At 47.3% G+C, this 22,776-nt stretch overlaps 1 protein-coding gene across 1 annotated transcript in view; it reads left to right on the top strand.

Moving 5' to 3' along the window:
- The first annotated feature begins 8,540 nt into the window (after nt 1–8,540).
- LOC140733776 (glutathione hydrolase 1 proenzyme-like) overlaps nt 8,541–22,776 on the top strand; it is a 155,848-nt gene continuing 141,612 nt past the window's right edge. Inside the window, exon 1 of the mRNA XM_073057533.1 lies at nt 8,541–8,638. The gene's annotated coding sequence lies outside the window, so the exon portion shown is untranslated. The remainder of the gene's footprint in view (nt 8,639–22,776) is intronic.

Below are 22,776 nucleotides of genomic sequence, written 5' to 3'. Positions count from 1 at the left end.
GTGTGCTTATGGTGGAGATCGATAGGTTATTTATTGGACAAGGTACTCGGTGTGCTTATGGTGTAGGTCGATAGGTTATTCATTGGACAAGGTACTCGGTATGCTTATGGTGGAGGTCGATAGGTTATTTATTGGACAAGGTACTCGGTCTGCTTATGGTGGAGGTCGATAGGTTATTCATTGGACAGGGTACTCGGTGTGCTTATGGTGGAGGTCGATAGGTTATTCATTGGACAAGGTACTCGGTATGCTTATAACGGAGGTCGATAGGTTATTCATTGGACAAGGTACTCGGTGTGCTTATGGTGGAGGTCGATAGGTTATTTATTGGACAAGGTACTCGGTGTGCTTATGGTGTAGGTCGATAGGTTATTCATTGGACAAGGTACTCGGTATGCTTATGGTGGAGGTCGATAGGTTATTTATTGGACAAGGTACTCGGTGTGCTTATGGTGGAGGTCGATAGGTTATTCATTGGACAAGGTACTCGGTGTGCTTATGGTGGAGGTCGATAGGTTATTTATTGGACAAGGTACTCGGTGTGCTTATGGTGGAGGTCGATAGGTTATTCATTGGACAAGGTACTTGGTGTGCTTATGGTGGAGGTTGATAGGTTATTCATTGGACAGGGTACTCGGTCTGCTTATGACGGAGGTTGATAGGTTATTCATTGGACAAGGTACTCGGTCTGCTTATGACGGAGGTCGATAGGTTATTCATTGGACAAGGTACTCGGTATGCTTATGGTGGAGGTCGATAGGTTATTTATTGGGCAAGGCACTCGGTGTGCTTATGGTGGAGGTCGATAGGTTATTCATTGGACAAGGTACTCGGTGTGCTTATGGTGGAGGTTGATAGGTTATTCATTGGACAGGGTACTCGGTGTGCTTATGGTGGAGGTCGATAGGTTATTCATTGGACTAGGTACTCGGTGTGCTTATGGTGGAGGTCGATAGGTTATTCATTGGACAAGGTACTCGGTATGCTTATGGTGGAGGTCGATAGGTTATTCATTGGACAAGGTACTCGGTTTGCTTATGGTGGAGGTCGATAGGTTATTTATTGGACAAGGTACTCGGGGTGCTTATGACGTAGGTCGATAGGTTATTCATTGGACAAGGTACTCGGTGTGCTTATGGTGGAGGTCGATAGGTTATTCATTGGACAAGGTACTCGGTGTGCTTATGACGGAGGTCGATAGGTTATTCATTGGACAAGGTACTCGGTGTGCTTATGACGGTGGTCGATAGGTTATTCATTGGACAAGGTACTCGTTGTGCTTATGGTGGAGGTCAATAGGTTATTTATTGGACAAGGTACTCGGGGTGCTTATGACGGAGGTCGATAGGTTATTCATTGGACAAGGTACTCGGTGTGCTTATGACGGAGGTTGATAGGTTATTCATTGGACAAGGTACTCGGCGTGCTTATGACGGAGGTCGATAGGTTATTCCTTGGACAAGGTACTCGGTCTGCTTATGGTGGAGGTCGATAGGTTATTCATTGGACAAGTTATTCGGTGTGCTTATGGTGGAGGTCGATAGGTTATTCATTGGACAAGGTACTCGGTGTGCTTATGGTGGAGGTCGATAGGATATTCATTGTACAAGGTACTCGGTCTGCTTATGGTGGAGGTCGATAGGTTATTCATTGGACAAGGTACTCGGTGTGCTTATGGTGGAGGTCGATAGGTTATTCATTGGACAAGGTACTCGGTCTGCTTATGGTGGAGGTCGATAGGTTATTCATTGGACAAGGTACTCGGTGTGCTTATGACGGAGGTCGATAGGTTATTCATTGGACAAGGTACTTGGTGTGCTTATGGTGGAGGTTGATAGGTTATTCATTGGACAGGGTACTCGGTCTGCTTATGACGGAGGTTGATAGGTTATTCATTGGACAAGGTACTCGGTCTGCTTATGACGGAGGTCGATAGGTTATTCATTGGACAAGGTACTCGGTATGCTTATGGTGGAGGTCGATAGGTTATTTATTGGGCAAGGCACTCGGTGTGCTTATGGTGGAGGTCGATAGGTTATTCATTGGACAAGGTACTCGGTGTGCTTATGGTGGAGGTTGATAGGTTATTCATTGGACAGGGTACTCGGTGTGCTTATGGTGGAGGTCGATAGGTTATTCATTGGACTAGGTACTCGGTGTGCTTATGGTGGAGGTCGATAGGTTATTCATTGGACAAGGTACTCGGTATGCTTATGGTGGAGGTCGATAGGTTATTCATTGGACAAGGTACTCGGTGTGCTTATGGTGGAGGTCGATAGGTTATTTATTGGACAAGGTACTCGGGGTGCTTATGACGTAGGTCGATAGGTTATTCATTGGACAAGGTACTCGGTGTGCTTATGGTGGAGGTCGATAGGTTATTCATTGGACAAGGTACTCGGTGTGCTTATGACGGAGGTCGATAGGTTATTCATTGGACAAGGTACTCGGTGTGCTTATGACGGTGGTCGATAGGTTATTCATTGGACAAGGTACTCGTTGTGCTTATGGTGGAGGTCAATAGGTTATTTATTGGACAAGGTACTCGGGGTGCTTATGACGGAGGTCGATAGGTTATTCATTGGACAAGGTACTCGGTGTGCTTATGACGGAGGTTGATAGGTTATTCATTGGACAAGGTACTCGGCGTGCTTATGACGGAGGTCGATAGGTTATTCCTTGGACAAGGTACTCGGTCTGCTTATGGTGGAGGTCGATAGGTTATTCATTGGACAAGTTATTCGGTGTGCTTATGGTGGAGGTCGATAGGTTATTCATTGGACAAGGTACTCGGTGTGCTTATGGTGGAGGTCGATAGGATATTCATTGTACAAGGTACTCGGTCTGCTTATGGTGGAGGTCGATAGGTTATTCATTGGACAAGGTACTCGGTGTGCTTATGGTGGAGGTCGATAGGTTATTCATTGGACAAGGTACTCGGTCTGCTTATGGTGGAGGTCGATAGGTTATTCATTGGACAAGGTACTCGGTGTGCTTATGACGGAGGTCAATAGGATATTCATTGGACAAGGTACTCGGTCTGCTTATGGTGGAGGTCGATAGGTTATTCATTGGACAAGGTACTCAGTGTGCTTATGGTGGAGGTCGATAGGTTATTCATTGGACAGGGTACTCGGTCTGCTTATGGTGGAGGTCGATAGGTTATTCATTGGACAGGGTACTCGGTGTGCTTATGGTGGAGGTCGATAGGTTATTCATTGGACAAGGTACTCGGTATGCTTATAACGGAGGTCGATAGGTTATTCATTGGACAAGGTACTCGGTGTGCTTATGGTGGAGGTCGATAGGTTATTTATTGGACAAGGTACTCGGTGTGCTTATGGTGTAGGTCGATAGGTTATTCATTGGACAAGGTACTCGGTATGCTTATGGTGGAGGTCGATAGGTTATTTATTGGACAAGGTACTCGGTGTGCTTATGGTGGAGGTCGATAGGTTATTCATTGGACAAGGTACTCGGTGTGCTTATGGTGGAGGTCGATAGGTTATTTATTGGACAAGGTACTCGGTGTGCTTATGGTGGAGGTCGATAGGTTATTCATTGGACAAGGTACTCGGTGTGCTTATGGTGGAGGTTGATAGGTTATTCATTGCACAGGGTACTCGGTCTGCTTATGACGGAGGTTGATAGGTTATTCATTGGACAAGGTACTCGGTCTGCTTATGACGGAGGTTGATAGGTTATTCATTGGACAAGGTACTCGGTATGCTTATGGTGGAGGTCGATAGGTTATTCATTGGACAAGGTACTCAGTGTGCTTATGGTGGAGGTCGATAGGTTATTCATTGGACAGGGTACTCGGTGTGCTTATGGTGGAGGTCGATAGGTTATTCATTGGACTAGGTACTCGGTGTGCTTATGGTGGAGGTCGATAGGTTATTCATTGGACAAGGTACTCGGTATGCTTATGGTGGAGGTCGATAGGTTATTCATTGGACAAGGTACTCGGTGTGCTTATGACGGAGGTCGATAGGTTATTCATTGGACAAGGTACTCGGTGTGCTTATGACGGAGGTCGATAGGTTATTCATTGGACAAGGTACTCGGTGTGCTTATGGTGGAGGTCGATAGGTTATTCATTGGACAAGATACTCGGTGTGCTTATGACGGAGGTTGATAGGTTATTCATTGGACAAGGTACTCGGTGTGCTTATGGTGGAGGTCGATAGGTTATTCATTGGACAAGGTACTCGGTGTGCTTATGACGGAGGTCGATAGGTTATTCATTGGACAAGGTACTCGTTGTGCTTATGGTGGAGGTCGATAGGTTATTCATTGGACAAGGTACTCGGTGTGCTTATGACGGTGGTCGATAGGTTATTCATTGGACAAGGTACTCGTTGTGCTTATGGTGGAGGTCAATAGGTTATTTATTGGACAAGGTACTCGGGGTGCTTATGACGGAGGTCGATAGGTTATTCATTGGACTAGGTACTCGGTGTGCTTATGGTGGAGGTCGATAGGTTATTCATTGGACAAGGTACTCGGTGTGCTTATGACGGAGGTTGATAGGTTATTCATTGGACAAGGTACTCGGTGTGCTTATGGTGGAGGTTGATAGGTTATTCATTGGACAAGGTACTCGGTGTGCTTATGACGGAGGTTGATAGGTTATTCATTGGACAAGGTACTCGGCGTGCTTATGACGGAGGTCGATAGGTTATTCATTGGACAAGGTACTCGGTCTGCTTATGGTGGATGTCGATAGGTTATTCATTGGACAAGGTATTCGGTGTGCTTATGGTGGAGGTCGATAGGTTATTCATTGGACAAGGTACTCGGTGTGCTTATGGTGGAGGTCGATAGGATATTCATTGTACAAGGTACTCGGTCTGCTTATGGTGGAGGTCAATAGGTTATTCATTGGACAAGGTACTCGGTCTGCTTATGGTGGAGGTCGATAGGTTATTCATTGGACAAGGTACTCGGTGTGCTTATGACGGAGGTCAATAGGATATTCATTGGACAAGTTTCTCGGTCTGCTTATGGTGGAGGTCGATAGGTTATTCATTGGACAAGGTACTCGGTGTGCTTATGGTGGAGGTCGATAGGATATTCATTGTACAAGGTACTCGGTCTGCTTATGGTGGAGGTCGATAGGTTATTCATTGGACAAGGTACTCGGTGTGCTTATGGTGGAGGTCGATAGGTTATTCATTGGACAAGGTACTCGGTGTGCTTATGGTGGAGGTCGATATGTTATTCATTGGACAAGGTACTCAGTGTGCTTATGGTGGAGGTCGATAGGTTATTCATTGGACAAGGTACTCGGTGTGTTTATGGTGGAGGTCGATTGGTTATTCATTGGACAAGGTACTCGGTGTGTTTATGACGGAGGTCGATAGGTTATTCATTGGACAAGGTACTCGGTGTGCTTATGGTGGAGGTCGATAGGATATTCATTGGACAAGGTACTCGGTCTGCTTATGGTGGAGGTCGATAGGTTATTCATTGGACAAGGTACTCGGTGTGCTTATGGTGGAGGTCGATAGGATATTCATTGTACAAGGTACTCGGTCTGCTTATGGTGGAGGTCGATAGGTTATTCATTGGACAAGGTACTCGGTGTGCTTATGGTGGAGGTCGATATGTTATTCATTGGACAAGGTACTCAGTGTGCTTATGGTGGAGGTCGATAGGTTATTCATTGGACAAGGTACTCGGTGTGTTTATGACGGAGGTCGATAGGTTATTCATTGGACAAGGTACTCGATGTGCTTGTGGTGGAGGTGGATAGGTTATTCTTTGGACAAGGTACTCGGTTTGCTTATGGTGGAAGTCGATAGGTTATTCATTGGTCTGGGTGTCAAAGGTTACGGGGGGAAGGCAGGAAAAGGTGGTCGAGAGCGATAGTAAATCAGCCGTGATGGAATGGGTAATCATACTGAATGGGTCAAATGTCCTAATTGTACTCCTATGCCTATGGACTTGTTACACGGAAGCCTAAGGATCTGAGTGAGGGATTACCGTCTAAAGCTGGCTCTGTCCCTGAGAGAACCACTCGTTTGTGTGTGTGTCGAGGGTTCATCTGCCCACTGTGCTTCCTCAGTTTCAGGTGTGAAACGAGAGAGCGCCAGACACCGTCAGCCCCGGGGAAGCCCAGACACCGTCAGCCCCGGGGAAGCCCAGACACCGTCAGCCCCGGGGAAGCCCAGACACCGTCAGCCCCGGGGAAGCCAAGAAAGTGTCGGCCCCGGGGAAGCCCAGACACCGTCAGCCCCAGGGAAGCCCAGACAGTGTCGGCCCCGGGGAAGCCCAGACAGTGTTGGCCCCGGGGAAGCCCAGACACCGTCAGCCCCAGGGAAGCCCAGACACCGTCAACCCCGGGGAAGCCCAGACAGTGTCGGCCCCGACGAAGCCCAGACACCGTCAGCCCCAGGGAAGTCCAGACAGTGTTGGCCCCGGGGAAGCCCAGACAGTGTTGGCCCCGGGGAAGTCCAGACACCGTCAGCCCCGGGGAAGCCCAGACACCGTCAGCCCTGGGGAAGCACAGACAGTGTCGGCCCCAGGGAAGCCCAGACACCGTCAGCTCCGGGGAAGACCAGACAGTGTCGGCCCCCGGGGAAGCCCAGACAGTGTCGTCCCCGGGGAAGCCCAGACACCGTCAGCCCCGGAGAAGCCCAGACACCGTCAGCTCCGGGGAAGCCCAGACACCGTCAGCTCCGGGGAAGCCCAAACAGTGTCGGCCCCCAGGGAAGCCCATACAGTGTCAGCCCCGGTGAAGCCCATACACTGTCAGCCCCGGGGAAGCCCAGACAGTATCGGCCCCGGGGAAGCCCAGACAGTGTCGGCCCCGGGGAAGCCCAGACAGTGTCGGCCCCGGGGAATCCCAGACAGTGTCGGCCCCGGGGAAGCCCAGACACAGTCAGTCCCGGGGAAGCCCAGACACCGTCAGCCCCGGGGAAGCTCAGACACCGTCAGCCCCGGGGAAGCCCAGACACCGTCAGCCCCGGGGAAGCCCAGACAGTGCCGGCCCCGGGGAAGCCCAGACAGTGTCAGCCCCGGGGAAGCCCAGACAGTGTCAGCCCCGGGGAAGCCCAGACAGTGTCGGCCCCGGCGAAGCCCAGACAGTGTCGGTCCCGGGGAAGCCCAGACAGTGTCGGCCCCGGGGAAGCCCAGACACCGTCAGCCCCGGGGAAGCTCAGACAGTGTCAGCCCCGGGGAAGCCCAGACAGTGTCGGCCCCGGGGAAGCCCAGACACCGTCAGCCCCGGGGAAGCTCAGACACCGTCGGCCCCGGGGAAGCCCAGACACCGTCAGCCCCGGGGAAGCTCAGACAGTGTCAGCCCCGGGGAAGCCCAGACAGTGTCGGCCCCGGGGAAGCCCAGACAGTGTCGGCCCCGGGGAAGCCCAGACACCGTCAGCCCCGGGGAAGCTCAGACACCGTCAGCCCCGGGGAAGCCCAGACAGTGTCGGCCCTGGGGAAGCCCAGACAGTGTCGGCCCCGGGGAAGCCCAGACACCGTCAGACCCGGGGAAGCCCAGACAGTGTCGGCCCTGGGGAAGGCCAGACAGTGTCGGCCCCGGGGAAGCCCTGACATTGTCGGCCCCGGGGAAGCCCAGACACCGTCAGCCCCGGGGAAGCCCAGACAGTGTCGGCCCCGGGGAAGCCCAGACAGTGTCGGCCCCGGGGTAGCCCAGGCACCGTCAGCCCCGGGGAAGTCCAGACAGTGTCGGCCCCGGGGAAGCCCAGACAGTGTCGGCCCCGGGGAAGCCCAGACAGTGTCGGCCCCGGGGAAGCCCAGACAGTGTTGGCCGCCGGGGAAGCCCAGACAGTGTCGGCCCTGGGGAAGCCCAGACAGTGTCGGCCCCGGGGAAGCCCAGACACCGTCAGACCCGGGGAAGCCCAGACAGTGTCGGCCCCGGGGAAGCCCTGACATTGTCGGCCCCGGGGAAGCCCAGACACCGTCAGCCCCGGGGAAGCCCAGACAGTGTCAGCCCCAGGGAAGCCCAGACAGTGTCGGCCCCGGGGAAGCCCAGACACCGTCAGCCCCGGGGAAGCCCAGACAGTGTCGGCCCCGGGGAAGCCCAGACAGTGTCGGCCCCGGGGTAGCCCAGGCACCGTCAGCCCCGGGGAAGTCCAGACAGTGTCGGCCCCGAGGAAGCCCAGACAGTGTCGGCCCCGGGGAATCCCAGACAGTGTCGGCCCAGTCAGGTCGGCCAGGCAGACCCGGAGTTACCGTGCTTCGCAACTGACAGACAAACAAGGTGGTGTGGATGGTGAGCGTTCAGTCAAACACCGGGCACTGCGTGACAGAGTGGCAGCAGTCTGTATTCGGGCCGGAGGGGCGTGCTATTGGGGAAAACCGCGGAGAGGGGTGTGGGACCGGGGAAGCTGTGGTTTCGTTTTTTTAAAAAATTTTAACCAAAGGAAACTGCTGCTCTACATGCAGTGGGTAGCTGTATCAGCAATACACACAATTTCCAGCTCAGTAACAACTGCACTAAGGCGTGGTTTCAACCCTCTTCACAATCTGCAGCAGTAATCAAGGAACTGTTGCTTATTTTTCTCTGCTTGACTGCAGGTTGTTTATGATTCTCACGTCTGGTCAGGACATCGGGCTTGAACAGCCGTACTTTCATTTTCAGAGGGATAGCTGAGTGTTCTGGAAGTCTGAGGTGAGTAAGTCCACAATTGTGGTCCCACAGGTCTGTGTATTCATCAATATGTACTGTGTTGGCTTATGTATAATCAACAGGTACAGCCCTGGCCTGTGTATGAGACTAGTCTGTGCTCTATCAGCGAGGGTAGCTGTAACGGTTGGACAATGATCAATGATGTGTTGGCAGGAGTGCCTGTTCCTGTGTTGTACGAAGACTAGAGACAGATTACTCTGGATGGAACCTTGGGGAGGCTGTGCCACACCAGTGTAGATGATGTGCTTAGGACCGTAGATCCATCACCGTCGTGGCACAAGTTAACCACAACGTTCCCCTGCTCTCTGCAGTTTCAGTGAGTGAGGGGTGGCTATTACGAAATAAGGGCAATTGTTAGAGTGAACACAAGCAGGACTTTTCCCCGTCAAGTTGGGTGAGACTGGAACTAGGTTTAGAGTGAAAGGTGAAATATTTAAGGAGAATCTGAAATGAATTATGCCGCTCGGAGAGGGTGCGAATGTGGGACGAGTTCCTGGTGGAAGTGGTCGGTGCAGGTTCAATTGTAACACTGGATAGGATAGGATAGGATAGGCACATTGATGGGAGGGATATTGTCCAGGTGCCGGTACATGGGACTAGACAGAAGATGAAGCCAGCATGGACTAGATGGACTGAAGGGCCTGTTTCTGTGCTGTAGGGCTCTATGACGTTGTACTTTCTTCAGTCAGATTTGAGAGACAGGACCTTACCCACACAAAGCCAAACCGACTGGCCGTGCTTTTCCTGAATCAGGATCATCAGCATAGAATTTGTTGTGCTCATAACTCCTGCCCCTAAGAATCTTTTCCAGTAGTGTCTCTTCCACTGACAGAAGATTCAACACAGCCCTCCCTGATCTCATGTCTTCCCCTTGCTGATGCAAACTGATTGGATACAGAATTGGGTGGTGGTAGTAGATAGTTGGTCTTCAGATTGAGAGGGCATGTGACCAATGGATTCAGGGGACATAATTTCTAAAACTGGAGACTGGTGAAGATGGAATTGACACACTGGCCTTCAGTTGGACACAGAGTACAGGAGCTGGCTGTACATCACTTTATAGCTGTACAAGACATGAGTGAGACCACATGTAGAGTATTGTGTGCTGTTCTGGTTGTTCAGCTGTAGGGAAGATATCATTAAGCTCGAGAGGATGCAGATTCAGAAGGATTTTGCCGGGACTGAAGGGCTTCAGTTATGAGGGAAACTGGACAGACTGTGACTGTTTTCCCTCGAGGCAGAAGGGTGACTTTACAGAGGTATATAGAATCATAAGGTGCGTGTTCACAGACTTCTCAGGGTAGGGGAGTCTCACACTAGAGGGCACAGCTGTCCCGTGGGGCGTGCCTTATTCTGATTGTCCGGAGTCACTTCCATCGTGACTGGTGAGTTCAGGAGCTGCTGCTTCTTTTCCCATTGGATAGTTGCCTGCTGTCCAGTTTCAAAGATCCTGGGTATATAAAGTTACACGTGGAAAGGGCTTACTCTCTTCCTCCTTTGTTTAAGGCAAGGATGCACATGACCATTAGGAAGGTATGCTCTGTAAACTTTCAACAGAGTATGCTTGTTGAATGTGTGTATGTCTGTTGAATATTCTGCTTTGTACTGTCTGTAACCCGGGGAACATGAATATTTGGCTGAATTTTTACTGTTTGTAAATAAATGATCAATATACCTGTTCAAAGTCAGTGCATTTCCTGTCTCACTTGCCAAACCCCTGAACCTGATTCAACATTACATTTGGCACTGCGAGCAGGGTCTGGCTTTTTGAGCAGAAATGCATTTCTTTAAGAGGTTATTTAAAAGAGAGGACTCTCGGTATGAGAGATGGATAATAGTGCAGGCTTTGGAAGTCTCGCTAACTTGCTGACGGGTTACGGGATACCGGTGGATTGGTCAGACCGGTTAGATGTTGCTGGGGTTGAAATGGGACATCACATGGTTTCTATGCTTAAATGGTTGGGTTTTCCCAGGAGGAGCCTGCAGAATGTTTCCTGCCTGTTTGCAGCAATTGTAAGGTGTCAGTGTAAAATAATAGGGGGGCATCGGCCTGCAGCTTCTTCCTGTCAGGAGGGAGGTGGGGACGAGGCTCAGGAATGTGCAGGAGATGGTGTATTAGAGACAGCAGAGCTCAGATTCTCCACGAAGGAACTAGCAAGTTTAGGGAATAGGTAAAGCAAAAAAGGCTGGTGAGTCTTTGGCTGCGTGGTTATTGAGGTTATGGGATGTTGGGGTACTAGAGAGAGCCTATCTAACAGGGGTAGGGTCCTTAGGGAGCCCTTCATCCCAACACATGATCAATAATGCCCTGGGATCACTGCTTGCTTCCCCCGAGCATCATGCATAGCTATGGGTTCGAGTAATGGCCGCAGTTAAAGCCTTGGCATTCATTTTGGGGGAGCTGGGAGGGGATAGTCTGTTCCCAGAGTATGCCTACTGCCTTAAGGGGCTTAAGCCCCTGTGGAGTGAGTGCTTTAAGGGCTGGTATCTCCCTCGTACCCTTTGGAGAATTGGAATGCCCTGACTTTGTGATTTTGCCACCTGACCGAGTGTTGGTGTGTGGTAGGTTGAGTCAGGGCGGGTACAGGGTGCAAGGTCGATAGCAAGTAGGAGCAGGCGTGGTATCCTGGGACGGCTGTGTCTGTGCCAAAGGGTGTTGTGAAGCTGGGCACTTGTTGGCAGCTGAATGGCACTTACGGATATGCAGTATCCTAGCCTACCCATGGTTCCCACAGGGTGGCACGGTTGAAATGTGGTGCTGTATGAATGCCACCCCAGTGGGTTACTGGGTGAGCACCATGCCCATGCTGGTTGGCAAGAAGGCTGTTACACAGGAAGGAAGGACAGACTGTGCCAGGAAAGGATGCCTTGGACTATCTGTTCACAAGGAAGGTGCCACTTGTATGATTATTGGTTAAGGAGGCTGCACCTACATTCCTGACGGCTGGGGTAACATCTCTCATTCCTCAGGTCATTGCCCTTGCCCTTACCCTCTTGATATCGGTGATTCTCCTTAATCTTGCCTCCCCAGAGCATCTCACAGAAGATCGGAGATTGCAACATGGTGCAAGCCCTTTAGCACACGATGTTGTGCCAAACCTCGTAGCCCTTTTTAATGTTCTGAATTTCCTTTTCCTTTCTGCTTCCTTGACATCTGTCAAGTCTTTGTCTCATTTCTCTTTCCAGGTGCTTTTTTTTCCTGACTGAACTTACACCATCTCTTGTCATCCAGGGCTGCTGGACCCAGCTCCCCTCACCATTTACACCAACGTACTGGTCATTAACTCTACTCAACTGGCCTTTCAATGACTTCACATCTCAGACGTGGATCCAGCACCAAGGAGTCTCAAACCTAAATCCTCTAATCACAGTCAGAATCAGAATCAGGTTTATTATCACCAGCATGTGAGGTGAAATTTGTTAACTTAGCAGCAGCAGTTCAATGCAATATCTAAGATCAAAAGAGAAACAATCAATCAATTACTGTAATTGTATGTGTATATGTCTGTGTATTGTTACGGATTCAGCAACAATAAATATACGACTGAGGCAGGGGTTTTTATAACAAATAACACGTTTATTAAACACTGAAAAACAAACCCCCAAAAGTAAACAAACCACTCACGTAACCGGAAATCAGCTGCTGTGCGGCAGCTTAAACAGTTCTTAAAGCGATGTTGCAAAAACAGTTCTTCAAAGTAGTATTGCAAAAGTTCAAAATGCTTACAGTCCATTTAAGGGAGAGACTTTTTAAGACGATTTAAATTCTCTTTCATGTCATCTTGCTGTGATTCCCAGTCGAACTGTACTTTTCCCACGGAGAATTTACGAAGATGAAATGTAACGGCTTAAAGGCACTGACCTTTCCTTTACAAAACTGTTCCCAATCCTTTCTGCTATTCACAGGGATTAGCACGGGGACAGTTAACGAATTCCTTCCGAATGAGGATCAAACAAGGTCGAACCTGTTTCACCATTGAAATCGACTTTCCTCGATCTTTTAACTCCCGAACTCCGATCTTCACTCTCCACTGATTCTCAACTAGCAGTATTATAAAGAAACTGCTGGCAATGACCTTTTAAACTTTAGGCATTAAATAAAATTCCATCTTTCAACTAAACTGCGTCATAACATTAAATCACGCAGTGGCATGAAGTCAACATGGCAAATCCAGCCACGAACTGCCCCTCCTCACAGGGAGGGGTCCTCCTTTTATACCCTGTAAAAAAAACCTGTCACATGACCTCTACCGGCGGGAAAATGACATCACTCCACCATCACAAGACCATTACCTCAAGTCCACACCACTGTCACGTGTCACGGGTACGTAACAGTATATATATTAGATTAAAATAGTGCAAAAACATAAATAATATACATTTAAAAAGTGAGGTGGTGTTCATCGTAAAATTCTTCGTGGGAAAAGTTCGATTTGGAATCGCGATGAGACGACGTGAAAGAGAATTTAAATCATCTTAAAAAGGCTCAATGTCCATTTAGGAATGGGATGGCAGAGGGGAAGAAGCTGTTCCTGAATCGCTGAGTGTGTGCCTTTAGGTAACAATGAGAAGAGGGCATGTCCTGGGTGATGGGGGTCCTTGATAACTGAAATGAAATGGCTTAAAGGCACTGACCTTTCCTTTACAAAACTGTTCCCAATCCTTTCTGCTATTCACAGGGATTAACACGGGCACAGTCAACGAATTCCTTCCGAATGAGGATCAAACAAGGTCGAACCTGTTTCACCGTCGAAATCGACTTTCCACAATCTTTTAACTCCCGAACTCCGATCTTCACTCCCCACTGATTCTCAACTAGCAGTATTATAAAGAAACTGCTGGCAATGACCTTTTAAACTTTAGGCATTAAATAAAACTCCATTTTTCAACCAAACTGCGTCATAACATTAAATCACGCAGTGGCATGAAGTCAACATGGCAAATCCAGCCACGAACTGCCCCTCCTCACAGGGAGGGGTCCTCCTTTTATACCCTGTAAAAAAAACCTGTCACATGACCTCTACTGGTGGGAAAATGATGTCACTCCACCATCACAAGACCATTACCTCAAGTCCAGTATAGCTTCAACACCTGTCATGTGACAAGTACACCACTATCACGTGTCAAGGGTACGTAACAGTAGTAAGCACAAGGTTGTGATTGTGGGAGATTTTAATTTTCCACACATAGACTGGGAAGCCCATTCTGTAAAAGGGCTGGATGGTTTGGAGTTTGTAAAATGTGTGCAGGATAGTTTTTTGCAGCAATACATAGAGGTACCAACTAGAGAAGGGGCAGTGTTGGATATCCTTTTAGGGAATGACATAGGTCAGGTGACGGACGTATGTGTTGTGGAGCACTTCGGGTCTAGTGATCACAATGTCATTAGTTTCAACATAATTATGGAGAAGGATAGGACTGGACCCAGGGTTGAGATTTTTGATTGGAGAAAGGCTAACTTTGAGGAGATGTGAAAGGACTTAGAAGGAGTGGATTGGGACAATTTGTTTTATAGGAAGGATGTAATAGAGAAATGGAGGTCATATAAAGATGAAATTTTGAGGGTACAGAATCTTTATGTTCCTGTTAGGTTGAAAGGAAAGGTTAAAAGTTTGAGAGAGCCATGGTTTTCAAGGGATATTGGAAACTTAGTTCGGAAAAAGAGAGAGATCTACAATAAATATAGGCAGCATGGAGTAAATGAGGTGCTCAAGGAATATAAAGAATGTAAAAAGAATCTTAAGAAAGACATTAGAAAAGCTAAAAGAAGATACGAGTTTGCTTTGGCAAGTAAGGTGAAAATAAATCCGAAGGGTTTCTGCAGTTATATTAATAGCAAAAGGATAGTGAGGGATAAAATTGGTCCCTTAGAGAATCAGAGTGGACAGCTATGTGTGGAGCCAAAAGAGATGGGGGAGATTTTGAACAATTTCTTTTCTTCGGTATTCACTAAAGAGAAGAATATTGAATTGTGTAAGTTAAGGGAAACAATTAGGGAAGTTATGGAAACTATGACAATTAAAGCAGAGGAAGTACTGGCACTGTTAAGGAAAATAAAAGTGGATAAATCTCCGGATCCTGACAGGTTAATCCCTAGGACCTTGAGGGAGGTTAGTGTAGAAATAGTAGGGGCTCTGACAGAAATATTTCAAATGTCATTAGAAACGGGGATGGTGCCGGAAGATTGGCGTATTGCTCATGTGGTTCCATTGTTTAAAAAGGGTTCTAAGAGTAAACCTAGCAATTATAGGTCTGTCAGTTTGACGTCAGTGGTGGGTAAATTAATGGAAAGTATTCTTAGAGATGGTATATATAATTATCTGGATAGACAGGGTCTGATTAGGAATAGTCAGCATGGATTTGTGCATGGAAGGTCATGATTGACAAATCTTATTGAATTTTTTGAAGAGGTTGTGAGGAAAGTTGACGAGGGTAAAACAGTGGCTATTGTCTATATGGACTTCAGTAAGGCCTTTGACAAGGTTCTGCACGGAAGGTTAGTTAGGAAGGTTCAATCGTTAGGTGTTAATATTGAAGTAGTAAAATGGATTCAACAGTGTCTAGATGGGAGATGTCAGAGAGTAGTGGTGGATAACTGTTTGTGAGGTTGGAGGCCGGTGACTAGTGGTGTGCCTCAGGGATCTGTACTGGGTCCAATGTTGTTTGTCATAAACATTAATGATCTGGATGATGGGGTGGTAAATTGGATTAGTAAGTATGCAGTTGATACTAAGGTAGGCGGTGTTGTGGAAAATGAAGTAGGTTTTCAAAGCTTGCAGAGAGATTTAGGCCAGTTAGAAGAGTGGGCTGACCGATGGCAGATGGAGTTTAATGCTGATAAATGTGAGGTGCTACATTTTGGTAGGAATAATCCAAATAGGACATACATCGTAAGTGGTAGGGCGTTGAAGAATGCAGTAGAACAGAGTGATCTAGGAATAATGGTGCATAGTTCCTTGAAGGTGGAATCTCATGTGGATAGGGTGGTGAAGAAAGCTTTTGGTATGCTGGCCTTTATAAATCAGAGCATTGAGTACTGGAGTTGGGATGTAATGTTAAAATTGTACAAGGGATTGCTGAGGCCGAATTTGGAGTATTGTGTGCAGTTCTGGTCACCAAATTATAGGAAAGATATCAACAAAATAGAGAGAGTACAGAGAAGATTTACTAGAATGTTACCTGGGTTTCAGCACCTTAGTTACAAGGAAAGGCTGAACAAGTCAGGTCTTTATTCTTTGGAATGTAGAAGGTTGAGGGGGGACTGGATAGAGGTATTTAAAATAATGAGGGGGATAGATCAAGTTGACGTGGATAGGCTTTTTCCATTGAGAGTAGGGGAGATTCAAACAAGAGGACATGAGTTGAGAGTTAAGGGGCAAAAGTTTTGAGGGTAGCACGAAGGGGAATTTCTTTACTCAGCTGTGTGGAATGAGCTTCCAGTAGAAGTGATAGAGGCAGGTTCGGTTTTGTCATTTAAAGTAAAATTGGATAGGTATATGGACAGGAAAGGAACGGAGGGTTATGGGCTGAGTGCGGGCCACTGGGACTAGGTGAGTGTAAGCGTCGGCACGGACTAGAAGGACCGAGATGGCCTGTCTCTGTGCTGTAATTGTTATATGGTTATATGGCAGGTGGCAGAAGTTTGTGTAGGAGAACAATTTGCATGTAGTGACCACAATGCCATGACTTTCAAAGTAAATATGCAAAAAGATAGATTAGGTCTGCAGGTTGAGATTCTAAATTTGAGTAAGGCCACTTTTGATGGTATCTGAAATGATCTGGCAAGTGTGGATTGGGACAGGCTATTTCCTGGCAAAGGTGTATTTGATAAGTGGCAGGTCTTCAAAAGTGAAATGTTGAGGGTGCAAACCTTGTATGTGCCTGTTGGAATGAAAGGTAAAAACAACGAGTGTGAGGAACCTTTGGTTTTCAAAAGTCTTTGAGGCCTGGTTAAAAGATAAAAGGAGGTGTGTCGCAGGTAGGAACAACTGAGGTGCTTATCAAATACAAGAGAACACTTAAGAAATTGAGAGGCTAAGAGAAGGCATGAGGTTGCTCTAGCAGACAAGGTGAAGGATTTCTACAGATATGTTAAGACCATAAGACAGAAGCAGAATTGGCCATTTGGCCCATTGTCTGCTCCCTCATTGCATCATGGCTGATCCAATTTTCCTCTCAACCCCAGTCTCCTGCCTTCACCCCCCCCATATATGTCATGCCCCGACCAATCAAGAATCTATCAACCCCGCCTTAAATATACATAAAGACTTGGCCTCCACAGCTGCCTATGGTTAAGAATTCCACAGATTCACCACTCTCTGACAAAAGAAATTCCTCTACCCCTCCATTCTAAAAAGACTCCCTCCATTCTGAGGTGGCGTCCTCTGGTCTTAGACTCTCTCATCATAGGAAACGTCCTCTGCACATCCGCTCTATCAAGCCCTTTCTCCATTCAATAATCGAGGTCATCCCTCAATCTAGTTAATACAGGCCTAGAGCCATCAGACTCTCTTCATATGACAAGCCATTCAATCCTGTTACCATTTTCATGAACCTCCTTTCAACCCTGTCCAGTTTCAGCACGTACTTTCTAAGATAATGGGCCCAAAGCTGCTCACAATACTCCAAGTGAAGGCGCGCCAGGGTTTTATAAAGTCCCCACATTACATCCTTGCTTTTATATCTAGTCATCTTCAATCAATGCCACCATCGCATTTGCCTTCCTCACCACAGATTCAACCTGTAATTTAATCTTTAGGGAATCCCACACAATGACTCCCAAGATTTTTGTATTTTCTCTCCATTTAGGTAATAGTCGACCCTTTCATTTCTTCCACCAAAGTTCATGAACAAACACCTCTTGACACTGTTTTCCATCTGTCCTTCTGAAGCCTCTCTACTTCCTCAAAACTACCTGGCCCTCCACCTATCTTCATATCATCTGCAACCTTTGCAACAAAGCCATCAATTCCATCATCCAAATCATTGATTTATAACACAAAAAGAATCGGTCCCAACACAGAATTGAATTGACTTTATTATTTACATCCTTCATATATTAAATGTCATGGCTAAATGTGCAATGTGCAATTTATAGTAATTTGTAATAAATAGTATGTATAATAGTCTATATAACAGAGAAATACAATTGTGTCAGTGTGAGTTAATCAGTCTGATGGCCTGGTGGAAGAAGCTGTCCTGGAGCCTGTTGGTCCTGGCTTTTATGCTGTGGTACCGCTTCCCGGATGGCAGCAAATGGAACAGTTTGTGGTTGGGGTGTATCCAGGAAGTTGTCTTAAATCAATGTGTAGACAGTCCAATGAGAGGAGGGGCTGTATTGGACTTGATGTTGGGTAATGAGCCTGACCTTCTAATGTGAGGGAACAATAACCACAACTCCTGAACTTTCAGGATAGCTACAGATAAGGATAGGTGTGGTCCTTGCGGGGGAGTTTTAAATTGGAGTAGGGCAAACTACGAGGGCGTTAGGCAGGAACTGAGAAGCATTAATTGGGAAGAGCTTGTCTCTGGCAAGTTCAGGAAGGACAGGGATGGAAAGATAAGAGAACCTTGCACGTCTGGAGAGATGATGAATTTAGTCAAGAAGGAAAAGGAAAACTCTGTAAAGTTCTGGAAGTTCAGATCAAATGGAGCACATGAGGAGTTTAGAGAAGCCAGAACAGAACTAAAGAAGGGAATTAGGAAAGCCAGGAGCGGCCAAGAAAAGTCCTCGGCAAGTCGGATTAGAATAATCGGTTTAACATCGGTAGCTGAGCGAAGGGCGCTGAGTAGGCTACGGTCAATTATGGAAAACTCTGAACATCCTCTACATAGCACCATCCAGAGACAGAGAAGCAGTTTCAGCGACAGGTTACTATCGATGCAATGCTCCTCAGACAGGATGAAGAGGTCAATACTCCCCAATGCCATTAGGCTTTACAATTCAACCGCAAGGACTTAAGAACTTTTAAAAGCTATTATTAATGCTTTTTGAGATAGTGATTTAGATGCATATCATATTTTTACTGAGTTAAGTATTGTATGTAATTAGTTTTGCTACAACAAGTATATGGGACATTGGAAAAAATGTTGAATTTCCCCATGGGGATGAATAAAGTATCTATCTATCTATCTATCTATTCTAATCAAGAACAAGAGGATAACAAGGGAGAGGGTGGGACTACTCACGGATAAAAGGGCTGGGCGACATTTACTTGGATTCAGAGAATGTGAGTGAGGTACTTAATGAGAACTTTGTTTCAGTATTTACCAGGGAAAAGGATATGGAGGACCAGGAGATCAGTGCTGATGGTATAAATACATTTAGAGGTCAAGGAGGAGGAAGTGTTGGGCCTTCTATGGATTATTAGGGAGAATAAGCCCCCAGGGCCTGATGGGATTTACCACAAGTTATTGAAGCGGGCAAGAGACAAGATTGCTGGGCCCTTGGTCAGTATCTTGGTGTCCTCTCTAGCCATAGTCGAGGTCCCAGAAGAGTGGTGAGTGGTTAAAGTTGTACCTCTATTTTAGAACGGGACAAGGAAAAATCCTGGGAATCGTAGACCTGTGAGTTTCATGTCAGTTGTAAGGAAATGGCTGAAGAAACATCTTAGGGAGAGAATATATGAGCATTTGGAAACCATGGCTTAATTAGAGAGAGACGGCATGGCTTTGTGCAGGGCAGGTTGTGCCATACCAACTTTATTTGAGGTTGTGACAAGAGGTGACGAGATCGCGAGGAGGGTAGGGCAGTGGATGTAGCCGACATGTATTTTAAAAAGGCGTTTGACATGGGAGTCGAATCCAGAATGCATGGGGTTCTCAGAGAATTGGCCACTCGGATTCAGAACTGGCTTGCACATAAGAGGACGGAGGGCAGTGGTTGAAAGGACTTGCAGTATTGGAGCTGGAGGTCTGTAATTAGTGATGGGACCTCTGCTGTCTGTGATGATATCAAAACGGGGGGAGTTGTGGATAGTGAGGAAGACCGGCAAAGAACACAGCGTGATATAGGCCAGTTGCAGGTATGGGCAGAGAAATGGCAGATGGACTTTCATCCAGGTAAATCCAGTGTTGCACCTCGGTAGGGCAAATGCAAGGAGACGGTACACTGTTAAGGGAAAGATCCTTAAAAGTGTTGCTGAGCAGAGAGATCTTGGGACCCTGGTTCATAGCTCCCCGAACGGTCAATAAGAAGGCTTACGGGATGTTTGCTTTAGGAAGGGTGTCGAGGCTTTGGAGAGATTCACCAGGATGCTGCCTGGTTCAGAGGGCGTGCGCGATCACTGGATAAACTGGGGTGGTTTTCTCTGGAGCGTCAGAGGCTGAGGGGAGATCTGATAGAGGTTTACAAGACTATGTGAGGCGTAAATAGAATGAACAGAGAGCACCTGTTTCCCAGGGTTGAAATGTCTAATACCAGAGGACATGCATTGAAGGTGAGAGGGTGTAGGTTCAAGGGGGATGTGAGGGGTAAGTTTTTTTCTCAGTGTTGTGGATGCCTGGAATGTGCTGCCTGGTGTGGAGGTAGAGGCAAATACATTAGAGGCCTTTAAGAGACATTTGGATCGGCACATGGATGTGATGAAGATGGAGGGATATGGACACGGTGTAGGTAGAAGGGATTCGTGTTTCGTTGTTTTGGATTTGCTTTTTAGCTGTTTCAGCACCATGTTGTGGGCAAAATGGCCTGTTTCTGTGCCATACTCTTCTGTTTCTATGTAGATGGGCTGGAAGGCCAGTTTCTCTGCTCTACTTGTCTATGACTCTATGCACTGATTGTGGAGGAGGTGTTGTTGCCAATGGGAAGTGACTGGGGTCTGCAAGTGAGGAAAACCAGGAACAAATTGCACAAGAATGTATTGAGACCCAGGCCTTGAAGTTTATTGATTAGTTTTAAGGGGATGATGATATTGAATGCTGAGGTGTAGTCGATAAAGAACATCCTGATGTATGCATCTTTGCTGTCCAGATTTTCCTGGGTTGAGTGAAGAGCCAATGACATGGCATCTGCTGTGGACCTGTTCCTCTTGTCCTGACCATTCCGCCTGCCATGAGGAACAGGCGAAGCAGGAGGAACAGGCAGGGCTGAGCGGGATAGAAAGGGAAAAAGAAACAGATGAGCAGGGGATTGTTGACCATTCGTCAACGGAACTATGTTTCAAGATTTACTACACAGCTTTTAATTAATCAAAGCTCGCACTTAATCATTTCTGCACAAACAGCAACGTAACTATATTGACTCCAGGCCAACAACTAAGAACATGAATTCTAATTTCAGCCATGAAGATGGTAGAGTTTGTCATCGAAACGTTGGTTAAATTCGATACCCACACCCAGCCAGAACCCCGAGAAGAGTTTATTCTCAGATACACCGGGAAAGCTCTAGATCCTTTTCATGAATTCTCTTTGTAGCACTACTGACTCAGACCACTTTTCCAATTTATTACACTGAAATAGGGGTTCTCCATTGGCCAGACAATCAATCCTTTCTTCTTCCAGACCCTGGCCTGGGGGCTCGTCCTCATGACAGTGAATCTTCAAAGTTATTGCTGCTTTGCACATGGAGCCCCAGTTTTTATACTCATTCAAATGTTGCATTTCAGTGTAATCTATGGGTCTTTGGGTCATCTGACTGACCATTGGATGTGGTCCAATCTATGGGTCTATGGGTCATCTGACTGACCATTGGATGTAGTGCAGTCTATGGGTCATCTGACTGACCATTGGATGTGGTCCAATCTATCAGTCATCTGACTGACCACTGGACGTGGTCCAGTCTATGGGTCTATGGGTCATCTGACTGACCATTGGATGTGGTCCAATCTATGGGTCTATGGGTCATCTGACTGACCATTGGATGTGGTCCAATCTATGGGTCTATGGGTCATCTGACTGACCATTGGATGTAGTCCAATCTATGGGTCTTTGGGTCATCTGACTGACCATTGGATGTGGTCCAATCTATGGGTCTTTGGGTCATCTGACTGACCATTGGATGTGGTCCAATCTATGGGTCTATGGGTCATCTGACTGACCATTGGATGTGGTCCAATCTATGGGTCTATGGGTCATCTGACTGACCATTGGATGTGGTCCAATCTATGGGTCTATGGGTCATCTGACTGACCATTGGATGTGGTCCAATCTATCGGTCATCTGACTGACCATTGGATGTGGTCCAATCTATGGGTCTATGGGTCATCTGACTGACCATTGGATGTGGTCCAATCTATGAGTCTATGGGTCATCTAACTGACCATTGGATGTGGTCCAATCTATGGGTCTATGGGTCATCTGACTGACCATTGGATGTGGTCCAATCTATGGGTCTATGGGTCATCTGACTGACCATTGGATGTAGTGCAGTCTATGGGTCATCTGACTGACCATTGGATGTGGTCCAACCTATCGGTCATCTGACTGACCATTGGACGTGGTCCAATCTATGGGTCTATGGGTCATCTGACTGACCATTGGACGTGGTCCAATCTATGGGTCTATGGGTCATCTGACTGACCATTGGATGTGGTCCAATCTATGGGTCTATGGGTCATCTGACTGACCATTGGATGTGGTCCAATCTATGGGTCTATGGGTCATCTGACTGACCATTGGATGTGGTCCAATCTATGGGTCTATGGGTCATCTGACTGACCATTGGATGTGGTCCAATCTATCGGTCATCTGACTGACCATTGGATGTGGTCCAGTCTATGGGTCTATGGGTCATCTGACTGACCATTGGATGTGGTCCAATCTATGAGTCTATGGGTCATCTAACTGACCATTGGATGTGGTCCAATCTATGGGTCTATGGGTCATCTGACTGACCATTGGATGTGGTCCAATCTATGGGTCTATGGGTCATCTAACTGACCATTGGATGTGGTCCAATCTATGGGTCTGTGGGTCATCTGATTGACCATTGGATGTGGTCCAATCTATGGGTCTATCGGTCATCTGACTGACCATTGGATGTGGTCCAATCTATGGGTCTATGGGTCATCTGACTGACCATTGGATGTGGTCCAATCTATGGGTCTATGGGTCATCTGACTGACCATTGGACGTGGTCCAGTCTATGGGTCTATGGGTCATCTGACTGACCATTGGACGTG

This window comes from Hemitrygon akajei, chromosome 9 (assembly GCF_048418815.1).
Source record: "Hemitrygon akajei chromosome 9, sHemAka1.3, whole genome shotgun sequence".
Classification (NCBI taxonomy): Eukaryota; Metazoa; Chordata; class Chondrichthyes; order Myliobatiformes; family Dasyatidae; genus Hemitrygon; species Hemitrygon akajei.
The sequence above is the reverse complement of the archived record's forward strand: the minus strand, read 5'-3'. Positions and strand labels throughout refer to the sequence as shown.